This window comes from Notolabrus celidotus, chromosome 19 (genome assembly GCF_009762535.1).
Source record: "Notolabrus celidotus isolate fNotCel1 chromosome 19, fNotCel1.pri, whole genome shotgun sequence".
NCBI classification, from domain to species: Eukaryota; Metazoa; Chordata; class Actinopteri; order Labriformes; family Labridae; genus Notolabrus; species Notolabrus celidotus.
The window spans coordinates 11,306,151-11,320,838 of record NC_048290.1 but is presented as its reverse complement, the minus strand read 5'-3'; the positions used below and the strand labels follow the sequence as shown (position 1 = coordinate 11,320,838).

The 14,688-nt window shown below is 40.4% G+C and overlaps 1 protein-coding gene across 2 annotated transcripts in view; it reads right to left on the bottom strand.

The window, feature by feature from the left end:
- ctif (CBP80/20-dependent translation initiation factor) overlaps positions 1 to 14,688 on the bottom strand; it is a 64,767-nt gene that overhangs the window by 49,087 nt on the left and 992 nt on the right. The window lies entirely within an intron of this gene.

Below are 14,688 nucleotides of genomic sequence, written 5' to 3'. Positions count from 1 at the left end.
GACTACTAATAATCGGTATCGTATCAGCCCTGAAAAAAACATATCGGTATATCTCTAGAGCAATCCCTCCCTGTGGTTAGAATAAGAAGAATCATCCTTGTATCGTCTAGTCCTCTTAAATACCGGTATTCTCTTACCTTGGTCCTCCTCAACTTGTTAGCACTCATATAAAGCACATGATCTCCCTGCTGTCAACAAACATCCATGTGCACTGCGTGCGTACAGGCAGATTGCCCTGTTTTGAAGCTACCTCAGGCCTAGTTTGTGTTTTCACCCAGATTACATCCAATCAATCTTTTTAAAAACCTCTGACTCATCTCTGCTCATTCCCCTCCTCACGCTCTCTTTGGTGTTGCCATTCATAAACCTCTGCATGTCCATTTCCCCTCCTTGTTTTTCCACCTCTTCCCGTGCTGTCCCTCTCTCCAGTCGGTGTTGTGTATGTGCCTTTGATCACCTGACTCCTGGCCAACAGGGAAGCAGCTTCCTTCCTGCCTGCCTGTCTATTGCTACTAAGCTCCTTTACATCATGGCTTGATCACCGGCCATGCAAAGAGGATTTATGGCCCTGGAGCACGCAGAATAGTATCTGCTGAGCCCTGGGGACTCGCCCGGGGGAGCCCGGTGCATTTGCAGCCAACAAGTCGGCCTCACACAAGTTTAAACCCTTTGTTTTGGGTTGGGCTACAGGGATTACTAATACCATGATCATGAGGAGTGCTTAAAGACTCTCTTTGGTCTCTTTTTTACATCAGATCTGATGTGTCCAACTGCTTCACTATGAAGTATATTGTCAAACAACAACAGGTCAAGATCAGAATCATAGAAAAGGTTAGGTCAAATCAGCTTCTTTAACAAAATTAGAATAGAACTCTCTATGTACTCCACATCAAAGACCAATAACCCTGACTTGCCATGAGCAAAATGCTTCGTTTGAAAACCAGACCTCAAGTTCAGCTACAGGCACGCAGCAGCACTCCTGCTGAGCAAGAACCTGGGATCTGAATCAGGATATTTAAGCACTTCAAAATCTCCCTATTAATCGCAACCCTGCTGCTTTTCTTTACGTACAAATAGCACTAATGCCTTAATCTCTGAATAGTGCATAGCAGGGTCAGCATGTCCGAGTGTGACCTACTGTAGTCTGTAGTATAATCCATGTATACATTGATGCTGGGGCGCTGATTAGCCTGGTTGTAGTTAGCCAGACGCAGTAATGCTGCTACTGGCTGCTATAGTACTAGTAATATTGCTATAGTATAATTGCATTACAGCAGCACATGGGAGCTGTTACATATGTTGCAAATGTAAAAAAAAAAAAAAAAAAAAAAGCAAAATCATACTGCATATGAATCTTCATCAACATGCCTGCACCAAGTGGCAAATTCCAGTCTCAAAATATGAAGCCAATGCGGAAGTGTTATAAAGTGCAGGTCATTGAGCGTCCACTTGAGGCTGTCTGCAGAAACACTAGAAACCACATACACACCAATACAGCAATAATAAACATGCTTACAGCCTGCTTCAAAAAACAGCTTCAGCACACACTGTATGGGGGTTGAATATTTTGTATAACGTGAAAGTGCAGAGGGTATTAAGATTCGAGTTTTGTTCAAATAAGGACATGGCTGACTCGACTGACAGGCGGGGACACTGGAGCTGTTGGCTAGGAGGCTTAAAGCCCGCCTCTTTACCTCACACTAGCTCAACAGAAGTTAGGTTGGGTTCAGCATTTCCAATATGGCTCACACCAACGATTGGCTTCAAAACAGCGCTCAGGAACAATTGACTGTATAAATAATGGATGTAGTATCTGTGACGTCACCCATCTTTTCCTAAGCGTTGTTTTAAGCCAATCAACGGCGGCACTCAACCAGGCATAGTGTGACGTAAAGAGGCGGAGTTTGAGCCTCCTAGCCAACAGCTATGTTTTCCCGTCCGGGAGTCGAGTAAGTCATGTCCTTCTTTGGGGAAAAACTGGTAATCTTAATATCTTCTGTACCGTTGCATTAGAAAAAAATTCACCCCCCGTACAGTGTGTGCCGATAGAGAAATTAGCGTCTTTTTTGAATTGGTGTCTATGTGGTTTCCGGTGTTTCTGCAGCCAGCCTCAAGCGGATTCTCAATGAATTGCAGTTTATAACACTTTATATTTTGAGACCTGAGGTTGCCGCTTGTCAGGAACAGATGGGTGACGTCACGGATACTATGTCTATTATTTATACAGTCTATGGCCTGAACTAATCCTTGTACTGACCTTGCATGATAGTTTGAACATGTCATGCTTTTTAAAATAGATTCATGAATTACTTTTGAGTTTATTATTATAAAATCAGAGACTTTTTCACTTTTATGAGTGCCTAAGCCAACTACAAATTGAACTTCTGGCTCTGTGGCAGATCATATGCTGCTTCAATGTCAGACCATGGCAAAACACGAACATCTGTCTCATCTTGGTGTCAGACAATACTTAACTCAAGTGTTTAAAGCCTGATGATGACTAGACTAAATAACCAGAGCAATAACTCAGCAGAACCTCAACCACTCCAGTCTCAACCAATGCAGAAATCCTCCTTACAGAACTGTGTGCACAGGGCAGAAGAATTTTACCAGATGTTAACGACTGGTGACTTTACAATCTCATAGAGTAAATCGTTGGTTTTCAGTTGACTGTGTACCATTTTGATGTGAAGATTATAAATATATTTAATCATATAGTAAGCTTGGTTAATGATGTTCATCTGTAAGGTCCCATCAGAGGCTGCAACCAGTGGTTAAACCATTTCAAATTATGTTTTAAATATTTTGTCCGTTCCAGTTTCCATGTGTGAGGTTGTTGGAGCTTTCATGAAACTGTGAGGCCTTTTCATCCCTCTCCCTCCTTTTGATGTGACTATAACAGAGCTCCCTGAATTACAGAACAGTTTCAATGAATGGAGAAGCATTCAATAACGGTATTCTGGATAGTCTGGATATCTGCAGCCTTTTGATGCATATTGGAGGTGTTTGCAGCTCAGCCAGATGTCCTCCTCTGTCCTTGACATGTATAGAGTTACTGCCTGAGGGGAAACTGCTGCCGATAGTTATCGACCCATCCATTAATACAGCAGACATCTAAATGTCTGTTCTTTGGTCTTAGTTGCAACGTTTTTTGTATGTGTCTAAGTGAGACTTTCATCGGGGTGAATGTGCAAAACTCGCAAACTACAAGGTATGTATTTGTGTTTTGGTCAGCCCAGATAACTTATGTTCAAAATGTGTCCTTTTTTGCCCTTAACACCTTGCTGTGTTTCATAACATATCACTCATATCACTTCTATTCCTGATAGAGAACAATGCTCCAAGATGGCACAAATTAGCTTATGCATGAGTCACCAACTCAAAACACTGTCATCCCCGCAGGATGCCACAGAGAGGCCGATAATTGGTTGAGACTAAAGCAGAGATTTCATTCGACAGACTAAGAAAAGGCTACAGACTGCTTCAGGCATACATGAGATAACACAAAGAGAAACACGCTGGGGGTCCTTCTGATCTTTGACTAACAGAGAAACTGACTCAGCAAGGTCAGTAGCACAAATAGCATCGCACGGCATCTCACTGTAATGATATAGGTTCTCAGGTTACAAGATGCTGATGCAATGAGGAGAGAGAGGGGAAGCTTTGAACTAACAGATGACTAAGTGTTGCATTTACTATTTATTTTGATTAAACGTTACTCTTCTTCTTGATTAATTGAAGAGTGTGGCATTTTTATACATCAATGACCATTACCAGGTATTTGAGGGGACTGCTTCAAATGTGAAAAAAATAATTTAAAGGTTTTAGGATATGAGAAAATATATGCGATAATGTGTATGTTGCGAATGCTCGTATCACGATAAAATGTTTGTTGTGAATGCTCGTATCACGATAACATGTTTGTTGTGAATGCTCGTGTCACGATAACATGTTTGTTGTGAATGCTCCTATTGTGATGAAATGTTTGTTGTGAATGCTCGTATTGTGATAACATGTTTGTTGTGAATGCTCGTATCGCGATAACATGTTTGTTGTGAATGCTCGTATTGTGATAACATGTTTGTTGTGAATGCTCGTATCGCGATAACATGTTTGTTGTGAATGCTCGTATTGTGATGAAATGTTTGTTGTGAATGCTCGTATTGTGATAACATGTTGTAAATGCTCGTATTGTGAACATGTTTGTTGTGAATGTTCGTATTGTGATAACATGTTTGTTGTGAATGCTCGTATCGCGATAACATGTTGTAAATGCTCGTATTGTGAACATGTTTGTTGTGAATGTTCGTATTGTGATAACATGTTTGTTGTGAATGTTCGTATTGTGATAACATGTTTGTTGTGAATGTTCGTATTGTGATAACATGTTTGTTGTGAATGCTCGTATTGTGATAACATGTTTGTTGTGAATGCTCGTATTGTGATAACATGTTTGTTGTGAATGCTCGTATTGTGATAACATGTTTGTTGTGAATGCTTGTATTGTGATAACATGTTTGTTGTGAATGCTCGTATCGCGATAACATGTTTGTTGTCAATGCTCGTATTGTGATAACATGTTTGTTGTGAATGTTCGTATTGTGATAACATGTTTGTTGTGAATGCTCGTATTGTGATAACATGTTTGTTGTGAATGCTCGTATTGTGATAACATGTTTGTTGTGAATGCTCGTATTGTGATAACATGTTTGTTGTGAATGTTCGTATTGTGATAACATGTTTGTTGTGAATGCTTGTATTGTGATAACATGTTTGTTGTGAATGCTCGTATTGTGATAACATGTTTGTTGTGAATGCTCGTATCGCGATAACATGTTTGTTGTGAATGCTCGTATCGCGATAACATGTTTGTTGTGAATGCTCGTATTGTGATAACATGTTTGTTGTCAATGCTCGTATTGTGATAACATGTTTGTTGTGAATGCTAGTATTGTGATAACATGTTTGTTGTGAATAGTTGATTTGTGATAACATGTTTGTTGTGAATGCTCGCATTGTGATAACATGTTGTGAATGCTCCTATTGTTATAACATGTTTGTTGTGAATGCTCGTATCGCAATAACATGTTTGTTGTGAATGCTCTTATTGTGATAACATGTTGTGAATGCTCGTATTGTGATAACATGTTTGTTTTGAATGCTCGTATTGTGAGAACATGTCATAGGATATTTTTAAAACTCAGAAGTTAAATTTTGTATCCTTTGTTGCTTTAGAAAAAGCATTTAAGCCATTATCATATTAAGAACTAATTCCATCCATCCAATATTTAATTCATTGGCTTCTTTTTAGAGTCTTAAACCTAGCATAAGGAAGAGATAGAAAGACTGTCAGACAATAGTCACGTCTGAAGATGAAGCTATGTTGTCCTGCGGTCACCTCGAACATTTCATGTGGGTTGTCAGTGGGTTGAAGCGGTGGCCTACGTCCGTCCATCCCACTCTCCTTCCCCTTCACAGACTACATCTTTCAACCCCCCATCCCACGTTCCTGACTCCTCCCCTGCTCCTTCCTGTCTCCACCATTCTATTCCTCCCTCAGTTCTACCAGCTGTTCCAACAAAGAACTGCCTTCACACTTTTAACCTCACTGATCCGCTCTGATGATGACAAACTGAAAATCCTTTCTAAAAGATAGAAATCAGATCACATAATGTAATATTATTCAGATGCATTAAGTGTCATAGTGTGTTTGTAGTCCAATATCCTTACCCTTTATGCTCTGGGAAATGTTGTAGGCCTGATATATACAAATGGCTGTTTGTTTAGGTTTAAGTTAACTGACCAATAAAGACTCTGCAGAAAGATCCCCTAAAAAAACTCCAGACTCAATTATTAAGATGTCTAAAAGATGCACTCATCTTGAGATATAAGTGACAACCCATGACACTACATGCTGTAAAATGCAAAGCAGCCTGTACTACAGTGTAACCAAGTTGAAGACAGTGCCCAGGGCCCATAGCAAGCTGGCAGCACATATTAAACTGGTCAGACAGACACAGCGTGGCACTGGACAACACACTGTTCCTTTGTTTGGGAGGCAGAGACGGACACCAATCTATACTATGTGTGCATCATGATAGGATAAAGCACCAGAAGTGGGATTAGATTTGATAACTTGCAAAAAAAATTAAATAACTAATGTAAAACGATGACTCAACATCTATTGATTTTACAGCCAGCGTGACTGATGCATGCATAGAAGGGGAAAATTGCATTCAGAGTGTCCTTGTATACCCTGTTATTTTGGAGATATTCTAACTAAGTGCATAGTAAACAGTGGGAAGTCAGTCTGAAACCTTGTGATAAGTATTTCAAACACTAAGGATCATTTATGTCCACTACTTCATTATTGACTTTCACTTCTCTTTTTTTCTCTTCGTTGTGTCAATGATTTCCAACCTTTATGCCAAGGTGTTAAATGACACAACACCACTACAGCGAACACAAAAAAGTCTCCTCATACTAACACTGTCATAGTGCAGTATTACTACAAACCACGTATCATAAACAAAGTGAAACAAGCTCAAAGCCATCAGGGGTTAACATTAACACCCCATGAGGTGGTTACGCAACAACCAAAGAGTTGAGAACCAAAATCCAGACAACCCAAACAGCAGAACATGAGACCCGGTCCCCCCAGCTGGAGGTCAAGTCAATGTTCTCACCCCATGCAGTGAGAGCTGCTAATACAGCTAATCTGGTTTACTATTGACTGGTGGGCTTAACAAACTCACACATGGTATTAAAAATAATGTGTAGTGGAGGGTAGGCTAGATGCATAAGTGTGCACTCACACTAGGGCCAGTTGCCATGTAGAGCCCTGACTAGGGGTAGGAATTGATAAGATTTTATCAATGTCAATGTCATTGTCGATTCTGCTTATCAATCCAATTCCTTATCAATTCTCCTAACGATTCCTGAGTATTTTTTGAGGGGGAAAAAAGTAGTTCTACACAGTCTTCCGCCGCAGAGTGACGTGATGTGACATGACGTGACGTCGACCTGGTAAATGAATCGTTAAGAAGAATGGATAACATTTGAGGTGTACAATTCCGATGGAATTGATCAATTGGAACCGGTTCTAAGTCGGATCCGGTTATTCGATTCCCACCCCTAGCCTTCACTCACATTGCTCCATGCCCAACCAGGCTGAGCATGGGGACCTTTTGTACGTACAGTATGTAGAAATATGACACAGGCATGGCTTTACGTCATCAAGAAATGTGGTCCCAGATTCAACAGCACAGAGGATAATCATGTCTGCCCACATTTTGAATAAACTCTCAACCTCTGCATCACACCAAGGTGAATCCATTGCCACCTTCGTTTAAAATAATCGTCTAGATGAACAGTCCCATTGATTATACATCACGTTGCATACCCATGTAGTGCTTGTGCTCATGCATGAATAACTGCAACGTGTGGAAGTTACACCAAAATGTGCCAGGGTCAAGGAAGTGTGGCGTATTTGAGCATGGTACAGAGCACTCTCACTACTCAAACAAACTGGGAGTGAAATGTCCTTGGGCTTGCTAGGTGAGTGTATCCTAAGAGTCAAGACATTGGACAAAACAGGAATTTTCAGCAACATTACAGACAAGTGGGTCTACAGTGTTTCTGAAGTAGTGATTCAAAATCTAAATGCAAAGTAGCTTTGTGTACATTGTTAGCATTCTTTTTCTTGCTCCGTAACAACGCTGTGAGAGGAAATTAGGCCTTCCATAACTATCACCATTCATTTCATAAGAATCATTTTGAAGCTAGAGTAGGCAAATCAATGTTGTGGCACTTGTATGATGTGTTCTCTGTATGTCTGGACAGCCCTCACTAAATCAAATGTTTATCTATTATCTGTTATCTGTAGCTTTTATGGGTCTGATGAGAAGCTGCAGCCTGTGAGCTAGTTCCTCAAAAATAGCAACAGAGATAGGTACTTGACTGTACATTTTCAAATGTTTAGGGAGACAGGGGATTTGCTTGGAGACTTCAAGGATTTTGCTTACTCTTGTTGTTTCTCCAGAGAAGCTTTCCTTAACTGTAACTGAACCTGCATAAAGCCTTAAGACATTCAGGGTGAAACTGAACTGTTGAACTCCTTAGGTTACAGACAGGATATTGAAAGCCTCTCTTTTCCCCCATGTTCAATAACAAACAGGTTACATGCAGGATGACAATGAATTACGTGTAGGGCTGTAAGGATACACTCAACCCACGATTGGATTCGAATCCCAATACGATTCACTCACGATTCTCTAACGATTTTCAAGAAAACTGGATTGGACTCAAAATCTAAATAACTATTACTTTATTTCAATTCTCGGATATCGACAGTTGCAATATATATTTTTTCTTTTATATGTCTTTGTAAACAAAGAAATCCTTTTTCATTTTTAGTGTGTGTTGTAACTCAAATAAAACCACTGCACACTTTTTTTCAGCACCTTGCAAAAAAACTAAACATGACCGCACAAAAATACCTTGCTGGAAAATTTCATAACAATTATAGAGAAATGGAAAGTGAACGATTCCCAAATGAAAGTATTAAATATTAAAACAAATAAGGTAAATCTCTTTAAATTAGGGATTTAAATTTCAAGTATTTTCCTTGATCGATCTTTGGAAATGTTAACGATCAATTATCGTTTAATCATTCAAAAAGCATAAAAGTTTTCCATGTCAAAAAGAATGCCAAATGCTTTTTATCCCCCTGAATCAAATTTTCCTTCATGACACAATGTATATAACTGTCAGTATTAAACAGCTAAGGATCATATTGTGGTGTTCAAAATGTTAAACATGCTGAATATCAACGTAAGGAGCAGGCTTATAAATAATCTCAGCGGACGCATGGTATATGTGAAGACTCAGACTTCAACGTGTGGATTTACTGCAACAGGACAACTGAACAGGATCATATCTTAGACTCACAGTGTCCAGTTTTCTGTCTACTCGTTCTTACTGAGAAAAATAAGCATGTGGACGCGGTTATGTGTCGGCCGGGAGCGCAACCGAGTCGTTATCAGTCCAGCAGCGGAGAAAAAAAAAAGAGCGCTCATGGAGACCTGTCACTCAGCCGCAGCCCCCAGCTGAGCGTCTCCGCTGTGTGCAGTCAGCTGATTAAAATCGAGACATGCTTTAAACTTAAAGCACCTCCACTCAGCGAGTGACGAGAGAGCAGCGCAAGAGACTTAATAATGTTGAACGAGCGGAGTATAATGCAGAAAGCGCCTTCAACTGTTTAAAAATAATATCCAGATACAAATTATGTTGAATCGATTTTAATCCACTGTTCTTTGTATCGATTTTTTACCGATTTGCGATATATCCTTAAATCCATATTGATCGGTGATCGCCATTTGACCTAATCATCTCATCCGATCATTTACGTCCACTGTCACTCAACTCTCTTACCTCTTGTGAAACTATTCACTAGGCAAACACAAGTATCGGATAGGGACTCGATATCTGCAAATATTCAATATTAAAAAATCAGATCGGGATTGGGTGCCAAAAAAAACCTGATTGGGACATCGCTAATTAGATGTAAGACACAAATACTCCTCTGCTGGGCAAGCAATCATTTCTGACTATAGTACCTTCCCGTCCACTCACTGTAACAAGCTGTTGTGAGTAGAAGTGTTTACTCATACAGTGTTGGCTCAAACCAATAGAACAGCACTAACTCATGCCACAGTGTGCATGGGGGGGTCCACCAGTATGTGCATGTGTATGTGAGTGTGCACTTAAAACAATAGCCTCATTGTGCCCCTATGCCCCTGTAGTGACCTAATGGGAACAGATTGGGCATGTGCAATACCGTGGAATTGTTTGGGACAATGGCTAAACAATGCTTTTCTGTCCAAATCCACACACACTCGCACAAATACAGAAACTCTGGCAAACAAACAACAGTGTGTGAAAAGCTCCCAGGCTTCACAACATGTATGGGTTGTAGGTAGAACATCTGAGGCCTCGAAGCTACACAAAAGTGAGGCGACAAAAGGCCAGTGTGCAAGCAGTGAGGGCTGAACACATGAGATGATGACAAAACGAGTAACTGCGAGAACAATGGGCCGGCCTTCTAAAGAGCAAAAAAAACGACCACAACAGTCCTCCCGTAGCTTGACGAGTTAATGTGAAAGAGAGCTGCTCTTAAGTCCTCAACTCAAACCTACCTCCTCATATCTCTGTTCTTAGAGCTCCTGTGTGTTTCCCTCCGTCATCCCTCTTTCCTTGTTTCCCACTCACTCATCCATACACTTCAGGCTCCATAATGAGCAGCAGTTCCCACTGAAATGAGGCTAGATTACTGCCATGCAGGCTGAGTCAGGGTGTTCCAGTTTTCTGCAGGCTGCTCCCACTCTCTATAGCATGATTTTTTTTGTCTTTACACCTCCACATTCGACAAAGCATTGCTTATACGTAATTGCTTGTGCGTCACAGTCTTCCCCTTAAATTACCCCATTTATTAGTGTTTGCTTACACATAAGGTAAAGGAGCAAAAGTTACATGCTGCTCCCCTGCTACTCTGGGATCATTCTTTTATTTCCTTTCACAGTTTGACCTCTGTGGGCAGATTTCACACACTCAATCATCACATTAACGCCGGGCCTGCGCATCACTGGTCGGATGACACTGCACTGTGTCTGCCCAGACGTCCCAAATGAGGCTGTATTCTAAGCCAACATTAATCACCACTAACACACTTTTTCTCTACAACAGTTACTAGGCCATCATAGTTTCTAGCATTCAATCGCCAACTTGCTAGCTTCCGAGATTAAATTAAAATTTCACTGCGATGTAATCACGTAAAAGGCCCGATGATAGAGAGGACCTTATTGATCAATCACTGCGAGCCATTTCAGAGATAAGATGACGGAAAAGACGAGTTTCATTCGAGAGGAGAGGATTTGTTTTCACTAAGCACTTTAACAATGATGTGATGAAGGAGTCCTGCAATCAAGTACATGCCATGTAGCTACAAGTCTGTGAAGGTTCTCACTCATCCAGGCTGTGGTAATCCAAAGCTTGATCTATAAGGCAACTGGACTTGGTAGAAATTCTTGAAGACGTTTCACCTCTCCTCTGAAAGGCTTCTTCTGTTCTTCAGTTGGTGCTACCTGAACACACCCATGACTGTTTGAGGCTTAAGGTGCATTTCGACCAGAGGAACTTTACCCCTGAACTAGGGACTTTACCCCTGAACTACATGCGTTTCGACTGGAGGAACCGGGGTCTAAATTTAGTTAAGGGGTAGATCATCTCCCCCCTGAAAAGCCCCTGCTTGGGGGGTAGTACTTTTCAAAGGTCCTGGGACTTTCAGTTAACACAGTTGTTGAAACACAGAGGGAGTTCCTAGGAATGCATGCTAGTTTAGGTTTTTAACAAGATTTCAAAATATTATTTAATATTATTTTTTTTCTCCATACATCACTGGCCTGATATGCACAATCTAACCGGGACTTAGACTCATGGTCGAAATGCACCTCAAGAGTTCCGGGGTCTTTTAGCCCCCAGAACTACTTTACCCGGAACTAAAAGGTTCCTGTGCCCCTATTGTTCTCTGCGTTTCGATTGTGAGCTTAAGTCCCGGGTAGATTGTGCAAATCAGACCAGTGACGTATGGAGAAAAAAAATAATATTCAATAATATTTTGAAATCTTAATAAAAAACTAAACTAGTGTGCATTCCCAGGACCTCCCTCTGTGTTTCAACAACTGTGTAAACTTCACAAACACTGTTACGTTCAACCGAAAGTCCCAGGACCTTTGAAAAGTACTATCCCCCAAGTAAGGGCTTTTCAGGGGGGAGATTATCTACCCCTGAACTAAATTTAGACCCTGGTTCATCTGGTCGAAACGCACAAAGTTCAGGTGTAAAGTCCCTGGTTCTGGGGTAAAGTTCCTGCAGTCGAAAAACGCCTTTATATTTTCTAGCTCTTCCCCAGTCTGGTCAGAACTGAAAAAGACTTTCAGAGGAGGGGTGAAAAGTCTTCAAGAATTTCTACCAAGTCCAGTTGCCTTACGGATCAAGCTTTGAACATGTAGCTACAAACTTTTCAAAACCTGTATTGAAAGTACAAAATATACAAAATATTGCAGCTAAGGATCTGGATGAAACCAAGCAGCAACCTCCAGTGTTGAAAAAAGAAGCCAATGTGGAAGGGCCTTGAGCATCCACTTAAGACTGGCTCTAATAGCCAAGGAAACCCTGTATAGCCCACTATCAAAAGGGGCAACGTTACAGTAGAAAAAGAGTGGATGGGTAGTGACTTTTTTTCATGACTCACCTGTTTTGATTAAATTAAAGCTCAAAGTAAAGACATACATTGCATCATTAGGGGTGCGGTGAGTTGTTTGACAAGTGGATACCTCAACTGTTTGCCTGGAAGCTTAAGGCCCGCCTCTACTCCGCCTCTTTGCCTGTTTCTAGAGTGATCAAAAGTTAGGGTTGAGTCAGCATTTCCAATATGGCGACCACCATTGTTGGGCTTAAAAAGCGCCTTTTCAGAAACAAAAAACAATGCCACGCTGATGTTTGACACCGTCATCGAGTGAGTCCTGGTACATTTTGTTCCTTTCTCCAAATACATACTGGTTGTAGTGATACTCCACATACTCCTCATGACATATAAAGCATGCCAGAAATAATCTTTCTTCTACTACTTTCACTCAGTTCAGGGTACAGTCTGGCAAAAAGAGATATTTCTAGGAACTACTTATGATAGCAGTTTTCTTGCATTCTTATGTCCTCACATACTCTTCTATACGTACTCTATAACTTCCTGCAAGTGTAGGCATATGTTCAAGCATCATTCAGCACTCTGTCACTCACAAACTTGTCATTGCATGCAACAACAAACATTGTCCCTTTGCCAAGTAGGTCTCTGCCAATATGAAATCAAAACAGAGGTAGTGATATTTAATTAACAAATAAGAGATTCATAAATAAACTGCACGTTTGGCATCACAATGAGCAAATTAGTTATTACATAACTTCATCATTCAGGGCAGACTTCAGAGGGTACAGGATGAGATACTGGCTGAACCTGCCTTACAACTAGGCAGACTGATGATTAGCACACGCCTCTTGTTGAGGCACCACAGCACTGTGGGCAAGTTGGGAACAGATCACACAGAGTAAACTTATCTTTCATTCAAAGTAACATATTCTCCTCTCTGCAGGATGCATTTGATTATCTAATCACACACTTTTTTACTGAAGAATCTGTCTATTAGAGGATACTTGGGCACGTTGTTGTTGGTGTTTTTTTTACAGTGTAAATCCTGTCCCATTGCAGCCACTTCAGGATGGTCTCTGTTGTGTGACTTGTGGTGGCACGCAAACATTCCCTAACCTCCATAAAGTCACTCTGATCCAATCAGTCTGTGAACAGTAGGAATCCTAAGAATGTTATGAGCAGACTTGACTCTAAAATAAAAGCACACGAATACACCAGCCATGACTCCCACAGGTTAGACCTCTTCTTTCTGGAAGTTTGTCAGCTTTGAAGTTATTATTCGTAACGGCACAATGTTCAAGTAGCATTGGTCAGCTAAATGAATCTGAAAGACATTGAGAGTGTTTACGTCTGTCATATCTGGAGCCTATAAATTAAACATCAAGCAGACTAAGCACCTAAACAAACCGATGATATTTGCTTCTATTTAAAAACTAAATGATCGTCTTAAAGTTGGATATGAGTTCAGGATATGTACACTACCAGTCAAAAGTTTGGAAAAAACCTTCTCATTCAACAGTTATTGTTTATTTGAGTTACTTAAAACAGTGTAGATTAACACTGAAGGCATCAAAACTATGAAAGAACACATATCGTAGTGTTGTAGTACTCGAGACCGGTCTTGGTCTTGAGGTCTCTTATTTCAGGTCTCGTCTCGGAATCGAAAGCATTTTTACTCGGTTTTGTCTCGGTCTCGGACTGGGCGGAATCCGTATTTTATATCAAGACCGGTCGAGACCACCACTGATGCATTCTGTGTCCCTGTCATTACTGTGATAAGAGAGAAAAACAAAACTTAAGGAGTACAAAAAAAGGCGACGAAGACAAAACCAAACCTTGTTTGTTGCTGTCAATTGTACTTAAAGCAAAGTTAAATAAAATAAACAGAAGTCTTTTATTTTGTTTACTCTCATGATGATTTTTCATTGATATGGTCTTGGTCTTGTCTCAGTCTTGCCCTACCTTGGTCTTGGTCTTGACTTGGTCTCGAGCCCTAAATATGTTGGTCTAGGTGCACTCTGGTCTCAGACATGTCTTGGTCTTGGCTAATGTGGTCTTGACTACAACACTAGTATATTGAGTTATTTAATTAACAAAAAAGTGTCAAACAAACCAGGATGTTTTATATTTTAGATTCTGTAAAGTAACCCCCTTTTCCTTCATGACAGCTTTGCACACTCTTAGTATTCTCTCAGTCTGCTTCATGAAGTAGTTTCCTGAATGGTTTTTAATGAACATGAGCCTCGTCAAGAGTTTATTTGTAGAATTACTTGCCTTCAGTTGTGTTGATCAGAGGTAGGGTTAGTACACAATGGATAGCTCAATTTGCCTGCTGCTGTAAACCAGATTATGGCAAAACCAGATTATTTCTAAATTTTGAAGTCTTCAGTATCAATCCACAATGTCAAAAATAATTAGAATAAATA